The 19981-nt window shown below is 48.4% G+C and overlaps 1 protein-coding gene across 5 annotated transcripts in view; it reads right to left on the bottom strand.

Annotated features, from left to right (window-relative positions):
- The window catches only part of SHROOM2 (shroom family member 2), a 138968-nt gene that overhangs the window by 25125 nt on the left and 93862 nt on the right, over positions 1 to 19981 (bottom strand). The gene's annotated exons all lie outside the window — the stretch shown is intronic.

Below are 19981 nucleotides of genomic sequence, written 5' to 3' on the forward strand. Positions count from 1 at the left end.
CACACATAACCGCTCGTTTTGAGAGGCACCCTGCAGGCAATGACGACAATGCTAGGGAGGGGTTTCATTTACGTGGGGGAGGGTCTGGGGGCGCTTTTAAAACAATGGTTGTAGTTACTTTTCTGGCCCTCTCTGTTGAGCTGCTAGCAAGAGCAATGGTCCCTTGTGACCATCCAGTTGTGAATCAAGTGCACCTCCACAGATTGTCATTCAAAGTCCTGACAGTCCCAGGGGGAGAAAAAAAAAAAAAAGTAAATTCCCTGGTGGTCAAGGGGTTAGGATTCTGTACTTTCACTGCTGTGGGAAGTGAAAGTCGCTCAGTCATGTCCGACTCTTTGTGACCCCATGGACTGTATAGGCCAGAATACCAGAGTGGGTAGCCTTTCCCTTCTCCAGAGGATCTTCCCAACCCAAGGATGGAACCCAGGTCTCCTGAATTGCAGGTAGATTCTTTATCAGCTGAGCCACCAGGGAAGCCCTCAAAACTATGGCCCAGGGTTCAATTCCTGGGCTGAATTGAAACAAGTTATATAGCACTGTCAAAAAAAAAAAAAAGAGCTACCATATGATCCAACAATCCCACTCGTGGGGATATGTCCAGAAAAGATGAAAACTCTAATTTGAAAAGATACATGGACTCCAGTAGCAGCACCATTTACAACAGCCAAGGCATAGAAGCAACCTAAATGCCCACTGGCAGATGAATGGATAACAAAGATGTGCTCTACACACACACACACACACACACACACACACGCGCGCGCGCGCGCGGTGGAATATTACTCAGCCATGAAAAAAAAAAAAGAATGAAATGATGCCATATGGAGCAACATGGATGGACCTGGAGATTAACATACTAAATGAAATTATGAGAGAGAAAGACAAATACCATATGATATCACTTAAATGCAGAATCTTAAAAAATGATAGAACTGAACTTACTTATAGAACAGAAACAGACTCACAGACATATAAAATTGTGATTACAACAGGCCACAGCAGGGATAAATTTGGAGTTTGGGATTAACAGATACGCACTAGCATACATACAAACAAGGACCCACTGTATAGCCCAGGGAACTATATTCAATATCTTATAATGATCTATAGGTGTAACTGAATCCCTCTGTTGTACACCTGAAGCACTGTAAAGCAACTATACTTCAATTAAAAAAACCTAACCCCAACCAACCATCCCCTGGGGTAGGAAAGGGCAACCCACTCCAGTATGCTTGCCTTGAAATGTCCATGGGCGGAGGGGGCTGGCGGGCTACAGTCCACGGGGTGGCAAAGAGTTGGACACAACTGAGCATACACAGACACAACCAACCATCAGTGTTTGAAAGGCACACAATACGCCTTGGGCATCTATTTGCAACATAAAGAACGATGAACAAGAGAGGACCCAGTGAACCCCACTACACTACTGGTGGGAATGTAAACTGGTACAGTCAGAATGGAGAACAGTACGGAGGTTTCCTCCAAAAACCAAAAAACCTACCGTACGAACCTGTCATCCCTCTCCTGGGCATATCTGCAGAGAAAAACACGATTTGAAAGGACACACGCACCCCAGTGTTCACTGCTGCACTATTTACAACAGGCAAGACACGGAAGCAGCCTAAATGTCCACTGACGGATATATGTGGTACACATATACGATGGAAGACGATTTGGTCATTAAAAAGAATGAACCAATGCCATTTGCAGTCAGACAGGGAAAGAAAAATCTCATATGATATTGCTTACATGTGGAATCTAAAAAAAAAAAAATGGTACAAATAAACTGATTTACAAAACAGAACCGACTCACAGACTTAAGAGAATGAACTTACGTTTACCAGGGGGAAAGGGTGGGCGAGGGACAGACCGACTGGGAGGTAGGGATGGACATGCACACACATTTATATTTAAAATAGATAAATGACAAGGGAACTGTTCAGTATTCTACAGTATTCTACAGCAACCTAAATGGGAAAAGCATTTGAAAGACAACAGACACAAGCACGTGTATACCAAGTCACTCTGCTGTATATATGAAACTAACGCATTATTGTTAATCAACTATACTCCGATATAAGATTAAAAACAAAAGCAAGGCCCCGAGGTCAGCAGGAAGACATACAAACAGTAATGCACACAAGAAAAAAATAACAATGTGCAGATAATAACACACAAAGAAGTTCAACTCTGCCAGTCACCAAGGAAATGCAGGTCAACAATGCAACAGATTTGCCTGTCAAGTCACAGATTTAAAAAAAAAATTTTTTTTTAAATTTATTTATTTGGCTGCCTGGGGTCTTTGTTGCGGCATGCAGGGTCTTGGGTCGCTGGGCATGGGCACTCCAGTTGTGGTGCACAGGTTTAGTTGCTCTGAGACAGGTGGCACTCAGTCTCCCGACCAGGGATCTAACCCGAGCCCCCCCACATCGCAAGGCGGTTTCTTAACCCCTGGACCACCAAGGGGAGCCCCAAGTCTTTTCCAAAAGACGGCTTGGCAATTCCACGTCCAGACTGTCCTCCTAAGAAAACGAACGGGAGGAGGAATGTTTCACCACATATGCCTGCTGCGGTATTACTTCCCACTGGGCAAGACTGGGAACACATCCCTACAAGTCCACAGTGTTCCCACTGGGCGGCCGGATCTTACGAGTGCCAGGCACCAGAGGTGTACAAGCAAAAAAACGCTGTTTACATCAAGTATATAAAGTATAAGGGGACACACTGCTCTCTCTGGATGTGGTCCTGAGGACAATTTTCACTGTCATCCTTCTGCCTTCCAGAACTTGCATATGTTTTTATATCTTGTGTATTTAAATTTTGGGGAGCCACACAGCTTGACAGGTGGGATGTTAACTCTTCAACCGGAGTTAAGGATCAAACCTATTCCCACCTGCAGTGGAAGGTGAGAGTCTTAACCATTGGGCTGCCAGGGAAGTCCCTCTGTTTTTAATAAAAATGTTCTAATATTAGTAACACAGATTTTTTTTCTTTAAAAGAAAGAAATGTTACTAAAGACTATAGAACAGCCTAGGGAACCATACCCCCAGATAAGTATAAATCCTGGCTCTTGAAAACAAACCTCAAGCTTATGAAATAACGGGCCACGTTTGAACTGTGGGAAACTGTGTGGCAAAAGATACTAAAATACAGTTTTAGGGCTTCCCTGGTTACTCAGACAGTAAGGAATCCGCCTGCAATGTGGGAGACCTGGGTTCGGTCCCTGGGTTGGGAAGATCCCCTGGAGAAGGGAACGGCAGCCCACTCCAGGATTCTTGCCTGGAGAATCCACTGGACAGAGGAGCCTGGCGGGCTACAGTCCACGGGATCGCAAAGAGAGTCAGACACCACTGAGCGACCACTTTCACTTTCAGAATAGCATTAGCATCTCTGTAAATTAAGAGAAAACCATCTGCTTTAAGTGTCTCCTTTCTAGCACAATGCAGGTGACCCCAAATTTTCAAAATACCGTATCTCAGAATATTGTCTGATTGTTACTCAGCTGAACCATATTTAGAAACAGGTTATTTATTCAAGAGGGTTCAGATATTTACTGTACATGAAAATTCTACTTTATTCCTACATGTCTATCAATCATATGCATTTATGTGTGCATGAGTACACATACATACACTTAAATGCTTCTGTGAATACATATATCACATGCATGTGTGCATACATATATATGCAGGTGTGTCTGTATGTATACGTGTTAAATACTTTCCTTGAATTTCCAGGTATTCTACTTAAAAAAACTGGACACTTTGTCGTTATTATTATTATTATTCTGGCTGAGTCATAAGGCATGTGAAACCTCAGTTGCCCAACCAGGGACTGAACCCACACCTCGTGCCCTGGAAGACAAAGTCTTAACCACTGGACCACCAGGGAAGCCCCACTGTTATTTTATTTCAAATGGCCTTCAAATGTGTTTAAGAGCCCACTGGCTGGGCTTCGTAACAGACATGTATGCAAAGCTGCACCCAAGAGAACTTCACTTGCTAGCAGTTTACCTGATCACAGAACACCTAAGTAGGTCCACCTGGCAAGCATACTTCCAATGCACCAAGCACCTCTTGCAGACAGAAAAGCCAAGCCTGCCGGCAAGAGCCCATTTTATCTACAAACAGATCTCAAAGATACTACACATGAGTGTGTGTGTTTGTGTGTGTGAGATATAGGTCTTCACTCACGTGAATATTGGTAGCAAATGACCACAACAAGACAACCCACGAATCTGGATGTGTTACGGAAGGGGAATTTAGCACACAGGCTGTGCTGGCTTGCAGGACCTTTCATCACCCAACGTGCCAGGAGCCAGCAGGAACTTCCACCCAGACAAACGTCCAGCCACATGGCACGCGAGGACTCCCCATTAAGAAGCTGTGTGCGTCCACACTGCTGTATTTGCCATGGATGACCAACAAGGACCCGCTGGGCAGCACAGAGAAGTCTGCTCAGGGTCATGTGGCAGCCTGGATGGGAGCGGGGTTGGGGGGGGGGAGAATGGATACAGGTATATGGATGGCTGAGTCCCTTTGCTGTCCATCTGAAACCATCACAGCATCGTTAATCAGCTATACTCCAGTACAAAATAAAAAGTTAAACACAAACACACACCCAGAAGTTGTGTGAATCCACTCTCCTGAACCCCTATTTGCATCCTGTAAAGTGAACATGTACTCCATACTGTGAGGTCCAAGATAGACCGGTGAGAAGCCTTTGTGAACCTCTAAGGAACGAATCCTGAGGATTCTCAGAGTCTTTAAAGGTGAAAAACTACCTAACTTCAGGCTCTCTTCAGACATCCAGGGATGTCTACAGTACAGGCCCTCCCAGAAATGACTTGTCTGTTGAACCTACTGGAAGGAAAGTCAGAAAACATTGACTGGCCACCGACCGGGGAGAGACAGGCTCGCCCTGCTGGACACAAAATGCCAGCATCTTTGTTTCCAGGGCTTCCCCACCTACCCCTTGCTACATTTTCACGTGTATAAGAGGAGGAGAATTCAAGGCACTGCAGAGTAAAGCAAATGCATGCTGAGGGCCACACGGAGTATTAGCTTCCCCAACCTGCAAAACCCCAATGCGGCTGGAAGACTGTTCAGTTTATGCCAAAACACCCACCCGTCAGCATACATTTACAGGGTCACGTGTCACCCCAGCTGGGCAGGACAAGCCTTATCCCACCTGTATGGTCAACACCCACATGGATGGTCATTTCTAACACTCCTTTAAAAAAAAAAAATTATTTTTAATTGGAGGATACTTGCTTTACATTGAATACAAAACTAATACAGAAACATTGTATTAGTTTCTGCTGGACAACTATGCAAATCAGCCATCTGTATACATATATCCCCTCCCTCACTTCCCCCATCCCACCCCTGTAGGTCATCACAGAACATGGAGCAGAGCTCATTGTGTTATACGGTAGCAATTTTACCCATGGTAAGGTATATATGCTAATACTCCTCTAATAAATGGCTTTTCTGTGTTTTGTTCATGCATTCACGAATGACAACATCCCTGCAAATATTTTTCCGTAAGGGGTATATGTTTGTTGGGTTCGTGTGTGTGTACGTGAGAAAGACGGAAAGGATGAAATGTCTCTCCACTACGCTTGACAGAAACAAGCAGAGACGTCCGGAAAATACGCTTCTGCAATGTAATGATAAAAAATATATATATTTCTAATATACACCCTTCAAGATTCTGGCTCCCAAGGGAAAAGAAACTAATGTCTATACCATTCATCACAACTCGACCCTATCTTTTATTTATTTTATGACACGGTAACATACTATTTTCCCTTCATTCATTGTGTAGGTCTTTAGACAATGTATACGACAGCAGGTTGTTATGAACGCTGCCAGGTAGCTTTCTGAAAACCTTCCTCCAAACCCCTTTCCCTTTCGACGGTTCACCTAGGCATGACCACCACACTTCAGGCATGATCCACTTTCAAGAAGACTCCCAGCCAGGGGAGTCAGTCCCCGCAGACCCAGACTGCGGCAGTTTCTCTGTAAAAACGGCATCTTCCCGCCACACACACCAAAGTGTGCTTGAGCAAAGCAAAACCTTTTCAGTCACTTAGAAACATGGTCAAAATTAGTAACACATTTCATTTATCACAATAAAAAAGACAAAAAAAAAAAAAAAAAAAACCACCACAAAACAACCCCAATCCCACAACATATATGCAGCAAAAACCCAGAAAGACTGCATGTCTCTCAATGGGCACAATCGAAAAAGCGCACAAATCCAATCATTGCAAAATGCTCACAACCAACCTCCAGCACTTTTCTCTATTTACATTTTATTTTTTTTTCATTGCAATCAGCAAGCTAAGAGCGAATTCACCCACCAAGCATTTTTTTTCATGACTCAACATGCACACCTGATTTCCCTGCCTACCCGCCCCCGCCCCCCGCCCCCGCCTTCTGCTGCGGCTGACTCACCATTTCCTTTCTCCAACCATATTCAAAGCCTCCTGTTGTGAAAATGCTTATTTCTTACTGTTATGGAAAAAGAAAAAAGGGCACAGCAAGCAAGCGTCTTCATGCAGGGCTGGCACCCTCCCGCCAGCCTCCTGGGGGACCCTGGGGACCCTTGGGCAAAGGAAGCAGGTCTGCAGATCCCACTGAGGCGCGGGCCTCCCCGCGCCCAGGGCTCCCAGTCACCCCCACTCGCCGTCCGCAGCACAGTCCCAAGTGCCCAAGAGCGCACGTGTCTAGCAGCGCGCGCGCACGCACACACACACACACACACACACCCCCACCCCACCCCCCCCCACAGGCTCGCGTGCCTGCACGCAGACTGAGCTTCAGTGGACTCTGCACCCCCTGTCTGCACGATTTAACCATCAGGCAGAACAATACGCAGGGAGCCCGTCTGCCAGTCTCCCCCAGATCCACCCCTCCACCCCCAACCCGCCCCCACCCCTCTGGCCCCGACCCCCGGAGCCGGCAACCTACTCTTCAAGGCAGGAGAACAAAAGGGGCCCGAGCAGCTTGCAAGCCCGGAGGGCAGCCTTGCCCTGCAGATGCCCAGAGATGGCGGGGGGGGGCTGGGGGTACCTGGCTCGCTTACCCTTGCTCCGACCGCCGCGACCGCGCCTGGCGGCCCGACTGCGCCCGCTGCCGCCTAGCGATGGACAAGTCCACGCAGGCTCCCTCCGACTGCAACCCTGGGGGCCTCGGGGCTCCCCAGTGACTTCGCTGGCAAATCCTGAGGCCAAACCCCCAAAGCCTGGCCCTCCGGGAGCCTGTCTTCCTCTTTTTATCACTTCAAAGTCATAGGAAACACAGGAAAAAAAAGCCTGCCTGTTATGCAGCTCTGGCCACTCCACTGTGCTGCCTTATATCCTCTAACTTGTGCCCGTTCAATCTCACAACCTTAAGGTCAGACGAACAATGAAGTTGGGAAAAAAAAAAAAAAACCAAACCAAAGCCAACATTCAATAGCCCATTTCGCATCTATCTGTGTTTCGGGGGTTTATTACACACTCGGTAGGAATGCGATCCGAACAACTAACAGAGTGTCTCCGGAAGTTTCACTGCCTAGAAGGCATTGTGTGCAGACCACCAAGGGGCCGCAGGCTGACCCCGACTTGCCCAACCCGACCCTTCACAATGATCTGTATTTAAAGTCCCTGCACCCCCTTCTTCCCAGGCAGCCTGAGACCTTGGGTGCTCAGCCCCACACCCTCAAACACACAGGAAGTGCACTCCACCAGGGTCCCTAACAGCCCCTTCCCACACAGATTGCCTTGACCCCTCTCTAGCCCAGCACTTACCCTTCAGGTCCAAGGTTCACCACGGGCTTCAACCGCTTCAAAATGCACCCCGATTAACTTTGGACTCTCTCACTCATTGAAACAAACCACCCACGCCACTTTGCAATATCCCCTGAATTAAGGTATTTTCGGCTTCCCTGGTGGCTCAGAGAGTAAAGAATCTGCCTGCAGTGCAGGAGATCGGAGTTCAACCCCAGGGTTGGGAACATCCCCCCAGAGAAGGGAATGGCAACCCACTGCAGTGTTCTTGCCCGGGGAAATTCCATGGACAGAGGAGCCTGGTGGGCTAGAGTCCGTAGGGTCGAAACAAGTCAGACACAACTGAGAGACTAACACACACATATGGCTATTTTACTAAAAGTGACTTCTATTTTTTTTTTGGAGGGGGGGGGGGGGCACCTGCTTGATCTTAGGCGCTGTGCTGCTCCATTACTGTTACAGACATTAAGCTTTTTCATAAATTTGCAAGGAAGGTCGCTGCTATGTTTACCTCCAGGCCAGAATACTAGTGAGTGAAAGTCATTCAGTAGTGTCCGAGTCTGCAACCCCATGGAGTATAAAGTCCATGGGATTCTCCAGGCCAGAGCACTGGAGTAGGTAGCCTTTCCCTTCTCCAACAGATTTTCCCAACCCAGGGATCGAACCAGAGTCTCCTGCATTGCAGGTGGATTCTTTACCAGCTGAGCCACAAGGGAGCCAAATAATGTATTAAGTAAGTATGCTATTTACCCCCATTAAGTTTTATTAAAGTAGAATTAACCCACTGAAATAATGTCATAATGTCACAGTAAGTTGGGAATTGCTGAGGCAAGCCACAGATATCAGGAAGCAAACTAAAGACAGGTGAGCATGAAAGAATTCTGATGATGATAAGGAAACAAAGTATGTTAGTAAGTCTATGAAGATGCTGAATATAAAAGTTAATAATTGGGAACTCTGGGGTTTTCACGTTGCTGTTTAGTCACTAAGTCAGGTCTGACTCTTGGGACCGCTTGGACTGTAGTCCACCAGGCTCCTCTGTCCATGGGGTTTCCCAGGCAGGCCTACTGGAGTGGGTTGCCACTTCCTTCTCCAGGGGATGTTCCTGACCCAGGGATTGAACCTGGGCTTCCTGCATTGGCAGTTGGATCTTTACGGACTGTGTCACTAGGGAAGCCATGTTCTGGGGTGGACTAGTTATTGGGATGTTATTAGCAAGCTTAGCTGGCCTGATGCAACCACACAAGAAGAGTGAGGATTTGAACCTGTTTTCCTTGCTCGCTTCGGCAGCACATATACTAAAATTGAACCTGTTTTCCACCCCCAAAGCCCACATTCTTCACACTTGGTTTTTTTTTTTTAGTAATTTTATTTATTTATTTTTGGTGGTGCTGCCTTCATTGCTGCAGACTTTCTCTAGCTGCAGTGATGAGGGGCTACTCTCTAGTTGTAGGGTGTGGCCTTCTCATTGGGGTGACTTCTCTTGTTGCAGAGCATGGCAGAGCATGGGTTCCAGGGCACATGAATGTCAGCCCTTGCAGCTCCTGGGTTCTAGAGGACCGGCTCAACAGTTATGGCAAACGGGGCTTAGCTGCTCTACGGCCTGTGAGATCGGCCTCGCTAGGGATTGAACCCGTGTCTCCTGCATTGACAGGTGAATTCTTTACCACTGAGCCTCCAGAGAGACCCCTGCACACTGGTTTTCATCTCCACATATTATTTTACCAAGCCCAGGACCCATCACTATCCAAGGGCACCATCTATCCAAGGCCAGCCACATGTCTCAGAGCAGAACCCAAGGGTGTCCATATAATAGGCATCCCTGAAGAGCCTGGTGGCTGAGAGGGACTCCATCACACTTACTGCTCCAAAGGTGTGTTCCTGGGGCTTCTCTGGGTGGTCCAGGGGCTAAGACTCCACACTGCCAAAGCAGGGACCCAGGTTCAATCCCAGGTCAGGGAACTAAGATTCCACATGCTGTCCCTAAGAGTTCACATGCCCCCAACTAAAGATCCCACATGCCACGGTTAAGAGCTGGTGCAGCCAAATAAGTGAGGTTCGCACCTGACATTTATAAGCTAACTCGAAATGCCTTGAGGAAAGCCACTCCCAACACTTCCTCTCTGAATGCTTTTAGATTTACAGAAAAATTTCAAGAGAAGCGTTCCACATTAGTACGTTTGCCGTAACTGTATGCCATAATTAGTACAACTTCCATAATTGCCATTAGTCCATTTGACTAAGTTGCTAAGTCGTGTCCGACTCTTTGCGACCCCTGAGACTGCAGCACGCCAGGCTTCCCTGTCCTCCGCAATCTTCCAGAGTTTGCTCAAACTCGCGTCCACTGAGTCAGTGATGCCATCCAACCATCTCATCCTCTGTCGTCCCCTTCTCCTTACCCTAACTCTCGTCTTGGTATATTAATATTAACTGGAGTCCACATGGTATTCAGACCTTCTTCATTCTCACCTACTATTCTATCTACATTCCAGGACACCCCATTTCATTTACCAGTCACAGGCTCCTCCCGTCCCAGTGACAGCCTCTGAGACCATCCTTGTTTTCCAGGCCCTCCACGGTTTCCAGAAGGACTGTGCAGGCATTTGCAGAATGTCTCAGCTGGGATCTGTCTGATGTTTCTGTCGTGATGACCGAGGAGTCGTGGATTTGGGGGGGGTGGGGGGTTGCAGAACACAAAGGTGAAATGTCCTGCTTATCATCAAATACAAGGACCATGCTGTCAATACAATGATCTCTACAGATGAGCTGGCGGGGTTAGCTGCACCAGCTTCTCTGTGGTCACACGGCCTCACCCTACCATTTCATCCCGGCCCCGGTAGAAGGAGCTCACCAAATGCAGCCCAAAGTATAAGACAAAAGGGCTCTGCTCCCCCCAACACACCCCGTCCCACCCACCAGGGGCAGAAGACCTACAGAGAGTCACAACTTTTCCACACAGATCTCTTTCCTCCACTTCTAATGTACTTGATCACTTATGTCTATCAGTGTGGACTCGGGGATCATTTATTATTATTATTATTTTTAATGTTTATTTCAAAACGTGGTTTATTTTTAGCTGTGCAGGGTCTTCCTTGCTGCACGGGCTTACTCTGGTTGCGGCAAGCATGGGTTACTCTCCAGTTACGATGCGTGGAGTTCTCACTGTAGTGACTTCTCTTGTTGTCAAGCACAGGCTCCAGGGCTCCTGGGCTCCAGAGCTCAGTAGCTGCTCCGTGGCATGTTGAGATCTTAGTTCCCGGACCGGGGATCGAACCTGTGTGCCCAGCACGCAAGGCAGCTTCTTAACCACTGGACCAGCAGGGAAGCCCAGGGATATTTTACACACTACTTTACATGCCATTTTATTTCACAGCAGTTTTGGTCACAGGAAAGTCCAAGCTGGCTTCTGTATCCCTCATGGTTACAGGGTTTTCTGTGTGTGTGTGTGTCTGTCTGTCTGTTCCTGCAGACTTCGTTTTGTATATTCCCGGCCCCAACCCAAGACTTGGTCATTCCTCCAAGGAGCCCTGGATCTTTTAATGGAGAAGCAGAGACAGCACTTTGCCGACAAAGGTTCAGACTGTCAAAGCTACAGTTTTTCCAATAGTCACCTTCGGATGTGAGAGGTGGACCATAAAGAAGGCTGAGCACTGAAGAACGGATGCTTTCAAACTGTTGTGTTGGAGAAGACTCTTGAGAGTCCCTTGAACAGCAAGATCAAACCAGTCCATCCTTAAGGAAATCAACCCTGAATATTCATTGGAAGGACAGATGCTGAAGCTGAAGCTCCAATACTTTGGCCACCTGATGCAAAGAACTGACTCATTTGAAAAGACCCTGATGCTGGGAAAGATTGAGGGCAGGAGGAGAAGGTGATGACAGAGGATGAGATGGTTGGATGGCATCACCGACTCAATGGACATGAGTTTGGGTAAACTGCGGGAGTTGGTGATGGACAGGGAGGCCTCGTGTGGCACAGTCCATAGGGTCTCAAAGAGTCGGGCACGACTGAGTGACTATCACTTTCACTTTCATATTAGAAACCAGAATCTGACAGCTGCTTCTGCAGTAGAAAATCCATTTTTAAAAGAGACCCTCAATGAATGATTTCTAAAGAGAAAGTATTTTCATCACATTAAGGTTTATCATCAGGTTTTCCTACATCCACGTTTCCTACAATGAGGCCAACTTAGCAAGCACATAAGATGCTCAGAGCTTACGCGTGGCTAACGCCATTAAGACTCAAAGTTGTAAATACCTGTAATAAGTGGAACACACATCTGCTTTTACCAGATAAGACATTTGTGCCCTTGAAAAAGTCCACAAGTAAGAAGGGAACAGAACATGGTAAGCACCCTGGCACGCATACATCCCAAAGGAACTGTTCCTCTTATCTTAGCCTCTCAGACAAGCTTGGTGAAGCCTCAACCCGTACCCAAGTCACTTCACATGAACGGAGACCTTACAGTCCTTGAATCTCAGAAAGGAGGCTCTGCTCTCAGCATCTTTTGCTGTCTTATTACACGTCTTTGCTGTGAACAGGCCACAGCCACGTTAACCAAGCCAGAGACCAGTGAGATGAAAATGATCACAGGCGTGGCTATCAACGTTGCAGAGAACAACGCCAGAAACATCTGGACAGACGACCACTCAGGCCCCACCTCCTGTCCAGGAAGCGTCCTCACTGAACCCCATCCTTTAGCCCCCTGGCCAAGTACCAGGGCTGGCAAGTCCTCTCTGTCTGGGTTTTGTGGGAGCAGAGCCGCACCCAGCCCTTCAGGGACCGTCCACGCCTGCTCCCAGGCCACAATAGCAGAGCCGCCGGCATGACGGGAACAGTGAGTTCCCCGAGGGCCAAAGTGTTTACCGTCTGATCCTCTGCAAAGCTTGTTGACCTCTGCGCTAGAGCCGAGACTCTCAGACTAGAGTCACACACGACCTTCTTTTCTTAATTTGTTTCCAACCTCCCAAGAGAAATTTTATACCAAAGTGGGTGTAACTAATTTACATTCTCACCATCAATATGTAGAAGTTCTATTGATCTACACAGAACAGATGGTCTCAGCTGGGTTAGATGTGTGACAATTTAATGAGTGAAAAGGAGCATTTTTATTGCAACCCTTCTTTTAAAACTGTATTCAAGGACAGCTGATTTACCATGCTGTGTTAATTTCTGCTCTACAGCCAAGTGACTCAGCTATACATATAAATACATTCCTTCATACTCTTTTCCGTGATGGTTTACCACAGGATATTGAAAATAGTTCCCTGTGTTCTACAGTCAGTTCAGTTCAGCCGCTCAGTCGTGTCTGACTCTTTGCAACCCCATGGACTGCAGCACGCCAGGCCTCCCTGTCCATCACCAACTCCCGGAGTCCACCCAAACTCATGTCCATTGAGTCGGTGATGCCATCCAACCATCTCATCTTCTGTTGTCCCCTTCTCCTCCTGCCCTCCATCTTTCCCAGCACCAGGGTCTTCTCAGATGAGTCAGCTCTTTGCATCAGGTGGCCAAAGGACTGGAGTTTCAGATTCAGCATCAGTCCTTCCAATGAATCTTCAGGACTGATTTCCTTTAGGATGGACTAGTTGGATCTCCTCGCAGTCCAAGGGACTCTCTCAGAGAGTCTGCTCCAGGACCACAGTTCAAAAGCATCAATTCTTCACGCTCAGCTTTCTTTATGTGCTCTACAACAGGACCTTGTTTATCCATCCTGTATAGAATAGTTTGCATCTTCTAGCCACAAACCACTAATTCTTTCCTTCCCCACACCAACCACAAATCTGTTCCCACATAGCATCATTTTATATTAATTAAAACAAACACATTTTTTGTGGATTTCCAGAATTGATGTGATTTGAAAAACTGAGACGAAACTCATATACCCAAAAATTCACCCTCTGTCAATGTCCAGTTTAGCAGCTTTTAGTAAATTCACGGCAGTGGGTAGCATCACCACTATCTCATTCCACACCCACACAGGAGCTCCACATCACTGGGACAGACTGCCATCCTCCCAACCTTCACCCACCTCCCCTGTGTCTCCACGGATCTGCCTTTTCTGGGCAGCATCTACACACAGAATCATGCAACGAGAGGTCTTTTACGATATTGTTAAATACGTCGTTTTGTTTTTACAGCTCTGAGATGTAACTAACACACAAAGTGTTAGACACTCAGTCTGACTCTCTGTGACCCCATGCACTCTTGACCGCCAGGATCCTCTGTTCATGGGACTGTCCAGGCAAGGGTACTGGAGTGGGTATACTGGAGGAATGGGTAGCCATTTCCTTCTCCACGGGATCTTCCCAACCCAGCGACCAAACCTGGGTCTCCTGCGCTGCAGGCAGAATCTGTACCATCTGAGCCACCAGGGAAGCCATAAAACATAAAACAGATACCCAAGTGACATGAGAGCAGACGAATTAAGCCAACGTTTATTTAACGGCTTTGCTGGGAATGAACTGTTCCTCTCGTGGCCCCAGATGCCCCATTCCTTGTAGGTGCCGTTACCGTGGGTTCCCACGTGCCACGTAAGGACTCACTGCTCCCCTCTGCAAGGACAGGAGCCTCAGCTCTGCTGGCAGGGCACCGTGAGGGCTCACCCCTCGTGTGTGGAGACAGCTGGGTTCTCGCATGAGCCTGGACTCCACTTTTTGTCCCTGCTGGGGACATCCAGCTCATCACCTCCAACAATGTGACCCAAACACACACAAGGCGAGACCGTGCACACTGTCCAGAACATCCTGGTAAGAATTCTACGATTTCTCAATGGGTACAAGCTTTCCCTTTGGGGTGATGAGGATGTTCTGGAGTGGATGGTGGTGATGGATGAACTAATTCCTACAGAGTGATGAGAATGTTCTAGAAGCAGACGGTGGTGATGGATGAACTAATCCCTTTGGGGTGGTGAGAATGTTCTAGAAGTGGATGGTGGTGACGGATGAACTAATCCCTTTGAGGTCATGAGAACGTTGCGGAAGTGGATGATGGTGACGGATGATGAACCAAGCCCTGGAGCCCTCCAACCACTGCCCTTACAAAGCTCCCTTTTGAATAACAGGAAGTCACAAGACAAAACCAGCCAGTAAGCAAACCTGCCCCTCCCTCAGCCTGGCTCTGCATTTCTGGAAGTCGCATGGCTACAAACACGAGGAGAGAATGCAGTGACAACTGAAGACGTTAAAAGCAGCACCAGACTCTGAGCACCGGGCTTTCCCACGGCCGCTGCTCCTCATCTCTGGGAGCACGAAGGTCTGTCGGTAAGGCTGCACCGCCCGAAGGAAGCTGGACCCCGCCCTGGAAGGTTCAAGCTTGGCCTTCACCTTGCGGTCATCCCAGCGTGACTTCCTAATTACCCTGCATGGTGATTCTGAAGGGAAAAGCTGCAGCTGCCGCCTTCGTTCACTGAATTCAGGCCAGAAAAGCGAGCAGAACATGAGGGTGGAACACTCTCCGATTATGAAACCCTCTTGTTAGCAGCCTGTGAGTGCACGCAAGGTCAGTCCTGTGCATGAAATGAATGCATGAACACCAAGGGGAAAAGGGTGGCTGGGGGAATGGGGAGACTGTGATTGGCACATCCCCACTATTGAAGAAGAAAGAGGAAAAAAAACAGCCGAACTGTGAGTTGCTCAGTTGCATCTGATTGCGACCCCATGGACTGTAGCCCACCAGGCTCCTCTGTCCATGGGATTTCCCAGGCAATGATACTGGAGTGGGTACTCATCTTCCCGACCCAGGGACTGAAGCCGCGTCTCCCAAGTTGCAGGCAGATTCTTTACCATCTGAGCCACCAGGAAAGCCCATAGAGTATTGATGGAAAAGTGAAAGTTGCTCAGTAGTGTCTGACTCTTTGCGACCCCATGGACAGGTCCATGGAATTCTTCAGGCCAGAACACTGAAGTGGGTAGCCTTTCCCTTCTCCAGGGGACCTTCCCAACCCAGGGATGGAACCCAGGTCTCCCGCCCTGCAGACAGATTCTTTACCAGCTGAGCCACCAGGGAAGCCCAAGAATAGTTGAGTGGGTAGCTTATCCCTTCTCCAGGGGATCTTCCCAACCCAGGGATTGAACCTGGGTCTCCTGCCCTGCAGGCAGATTACTTACCATCTGAGCCACCAGGGAAGCTGCTGATACTGATGATACTATGTATAAAATATATAACTAGTAAGAACCTATTGTATAGCATAGGGAACTCCCTGCTCTGTGGTGATCTAAATGAGAAGAAACTTTTTCAAAGACAGCATATACGTCTATGTGCATCTATACACACAGCTGATTCACTTTGCTATACAGCAGAAACTAACACAACAGTGGAAAGCGACTATACTCCGATAAACATGAATGAATAAAAAAGGAAGTCGGACTAGGCATCGGGCTCTGGACACCAAGCCACCTCTCAGGGGAAGTCGTACAGGGAGGTGACCCTCGGCTAGATTTAAACGTGTTGATGGATTTACTATGAAAACACGCTTTTCCCTAAAAGAGCGTGATTTCGAACAGATTCCACCTTCTGGCTGTTACTGGGGTTAAGGATCCATTCTGAAGTCTCCACTGCGACCCCCCCTTTCTTCTCCACGTGTCCCAACAAAACACAAGCCTGCAGGTCAGAGCTGGCCGGCTGGCAGCAACTCCTCCTGGAGGGGGCGGAGGTGGCCGGGAGGAGGCTGGGGGCGGGAACCTGCCAGAGGCCACGGCGTCGGGCTCCACCCCACAGAACAGAATCCTCTACAATTTTTCCACGTACCAAGAGGTGGGGGGTGGGGATGGTTTCTGGATGATTCAAGCACTTAGCATGTAGGTGCACTTTGTTTCTGTAATTATCCCATGTGATAAATAAAGGAAATACTTGTACCGTAAAATCTGCTTGTGATAAGTAAGGAAATATTTGTACCACTCACGGTAATGTACAATCAGCAGGAGAGGGGAGCTTCTCTCTCTGCAACTAGATGGTCCCATCTGGGGGAGTGATGGGAGATACAGACACCAGAAGGGTGCTGCATATGTCCAGTCTAGTCCATAATTGGGCTTCCCTGGCGGCTCAGCTGGTAAAGAATTTGCCTGTAACGCAGGAGACCCGGGTTCGATTCCTGGATTGGGAAGATCCGTTGGAGAAGGGATAGGCTACCCACTCCAGTATTCTTGGGCTTCCCTGGTGGCTTAGCTGGTAAAGAATCCGCCTGCAAGGCAGGAGACCTGGGTTCCATCCCTGGGTTGGGAAGATCCCCTGGAGAAGGGAAAGGCTACCCACTCCAGTATTCTGACCTGGAGAATTCCATGGACTGTATAGTCCATGGGGTCACAAAGAGTCAGACACAACATAGCGACTTTCACTCACTCACTCACTCAATAATCTTGCTTTGGTTGCTATCAGTGACTCAGCAGTAAAGAATCCACCTGCCAATGCAGGAGACACACAAGTTCGATGCCAGGGTCGGGAAGATCCCCCTGGAGGAGGGCATGGCAACCCACTCCAGTGTTCTTGCCTGGAGAATCCCATGGACAGAGCGAGCCTGGCGGGCTACAGTCCGTGGGGTCGCAAAGAGTCGGACACGACTGAGCACACACACATAATACACTGCAGAAAACCCTGCTTCCCAAAGATGTTGGAAATGGAAGCAGGCTTCTCAGTGCTTTTGTGGCAATCTCAGGATATTTCTCCTTGACTTGAATCCAGAACGTACGGACATTTGAAGTTGTCTCAAACATACTTTCAGGGACACCGTCATTTGCTATCTCAGGCAGTAATGCAAGTGATGGGGAAGGGCTGTAAATACAGATCCAGCTTTGCTCCTTCCCTCCCCTCTCCTGGTTCACTTCCTGCTGTGTGGCTGAGGGGGGGGGGTGGTGGTGGTGGGGTTCCTATAGGGTCTGCAGCCCAGGGGGTTGGTGACCCCCTGCTCTACAAGGCTCTCATGCGTAAGGAGCAAGAATCCTTAGTTTAAACTTAGCTATCTCACAAGAGTTTAACACACGATAGTGGCCAACTTCCCTGATGGGCTCCATGGGGTCACAAAGAGTCGGAAACGACTGAGCGACTTCACTTTCTTTCTTTTGTGGCCAACAAGTTCGTGGTACCAACTTTGAGGTGTTGATGTCTTGGCTCCAGAAAGCAAGGAGAGCCTGCTGCTTCATGTACTGCCCGGTCAACTAAAATTGTCAATACAAGTTCAGCAGCAGGGTCGTGCCAACAGAGAATCATTTTTTGCCACAATCCAGAAGGAGCAGAGTCCCACCTCCACTCATGTTCTGGTTAACAGATCAGCAATTAGAGGGTATTATTTTTTCAGTCCTGTCTTACCACGTAACATTTCACAAATTGACAATTATGCATCATCACCCCAGTTGTAAGTATGGGTGTCTTTCCTTCCCTGCTACACTGGGAAGTCCTGTGGGGGTGGAACCTCTGTCCTACCTGATCCAGAACCAGAATTTTGAACCTCAAAAAAAGGTTCTCAATTTGGAGAGTTGGGGGGAGAATGGATACCTGGCTATGTAGGGCTGAGTCCTGTCACAGTCCACCTGAAACTATCATATTCTTAACTGGCTATAGTGAGAGTGAAGTCTGTCAGTCGTGGCCAACTCTTTGCGACCCCGTGGACTGTAGCCCACCAGGCTCCTCTGTCCATGGGATTTTCCAGGCCAGGATACTGGAGTGGGTTGCCATTTCCTTCTCCAGGGGATCTTCCCGACCTAGGGACTGAACCTGGGTCTCCCGCACTGCAGGCACATTCTTCACCGTCTGAGCCACCAGGGAAGCCCTTATACAGACTGTTTTACATTAATTTATGCAAAACACGGGGCATCTTTAAATCTTTGCATTATAGATCTCAAAGGACAGTCCCTTGCCTGCATTTTCATTTATTTTATTCTCAAACTTAAATGTCTCGAGGGCACTCTCTCCGGCCGGTTACTTCAGAAAATAAAACATTCTCCAAAAGCAGCTGACCACGCCTTTTCGACATTCCTGTTCTAGAATTTCACTTGAGTCTCGCCACTCTTTAAAAGCCCACAGGATGATTCTGAAAATTGCTGGGTTGGTCTCGCAAAAGCAGAAATCTTCTGGAAGTCACTCCCTCAGAGTGGTTACCCACACAGCCTGCCAGAAGCCAAGACTGTGATGCACGCAGCATGTGATTCCCTCTCTCCCTCCCACCGCCATCTCCCGCCCCCCCCCACCTTGGTCCTCTTCACCCCTTCACTGCTGACCGTGCCATTGTAACACACACAGAGTATGTACAGTGAAGCCATTTATTACGACTCTGCACAGCCCAGGAGCTGAAGTCCAACCAGCGCAGCAGCGATAGCTCTGCAGTTTAAAGGCCCGAGGCCGCCGCCGGGCAGGAGGGAAGCCCACCCACGTGTGCATGGTTGCCCGCAGCAGCCCCCCTCCCCACAATGCAGCACACTCGGGACTGCAGCGGGGCCAGGAGCCACTCCGATCAAGATGACAGCTGGTGCTCCGCACGTGATCAGTTCAGAACCCAGGGTCACAAAAGCCCCAACCATGCCCGCGTCCCACACCAGCACAGGCAGACCACCACGCCTGCCCACTCCGAGCCACCGTACCCTTGGGCGATGCTGCCAGCAGCCAGTTTTAGAGCCAAATGAAATAAGACCCCGGCGGACCAGGCTCGCAGGAGCCGACATTCAAATCGGTCGTTTCTGCAACACAACCTTCAATTTCGAGGTTGACGTTTGAATCCGAGCAGCGCATCAACCCCCAGAGACCCTCAAGGCACAGAAAGATCTGCAGTCAGTGACCCTACCGTGCACAAACCGGCTTCCATTTCTCCATCAGTGTTTTGTTTTTTTTTGAAAAAATATTTATTTATTTGGCTGTGCCAAGTCTTTGCTGCTGCATGTGGGATCTAGTTCTCTGACCGGGGATAGAATCCAGGTCCCCCACACTGCGAGCTTGCTGTCCTGTCTTACCCACTAGGCCACCAGAGAAGACCCTTTTATCAGCCATTTTGCAAATGAGATTAAAGCCCCGCTCCTACAGTGACCTGCAATGCCCTCTCCCGCGATCCTCAGGGATGAGGTCCACACAGCGGTGTGTATTTCACCTAAATTCCACACTCACTGCAGGAAGACGGCTACTCCAGACACATTTCAGAATGTGTGCATATAATCATGTTAACACTGCAGCCAGCCCAGTTTTCCACACTCTGACCTGCCCCGGGGGAGCTGACCGATTTG

The sequence above is a fragment of the Dama dama genome, chromosome X (genome assembly GCF_033118175.1).
Source record: "Dama dama isolate Ldn47 chromosome X, ASM3311817v1, whole genome shotgun sequence".
Taxonomy (NCBI): Eukaryota; Metazoa; Chordata; class Mammalia; order Artiodactyla; family Cervidae; genus Dama; species Dama dama.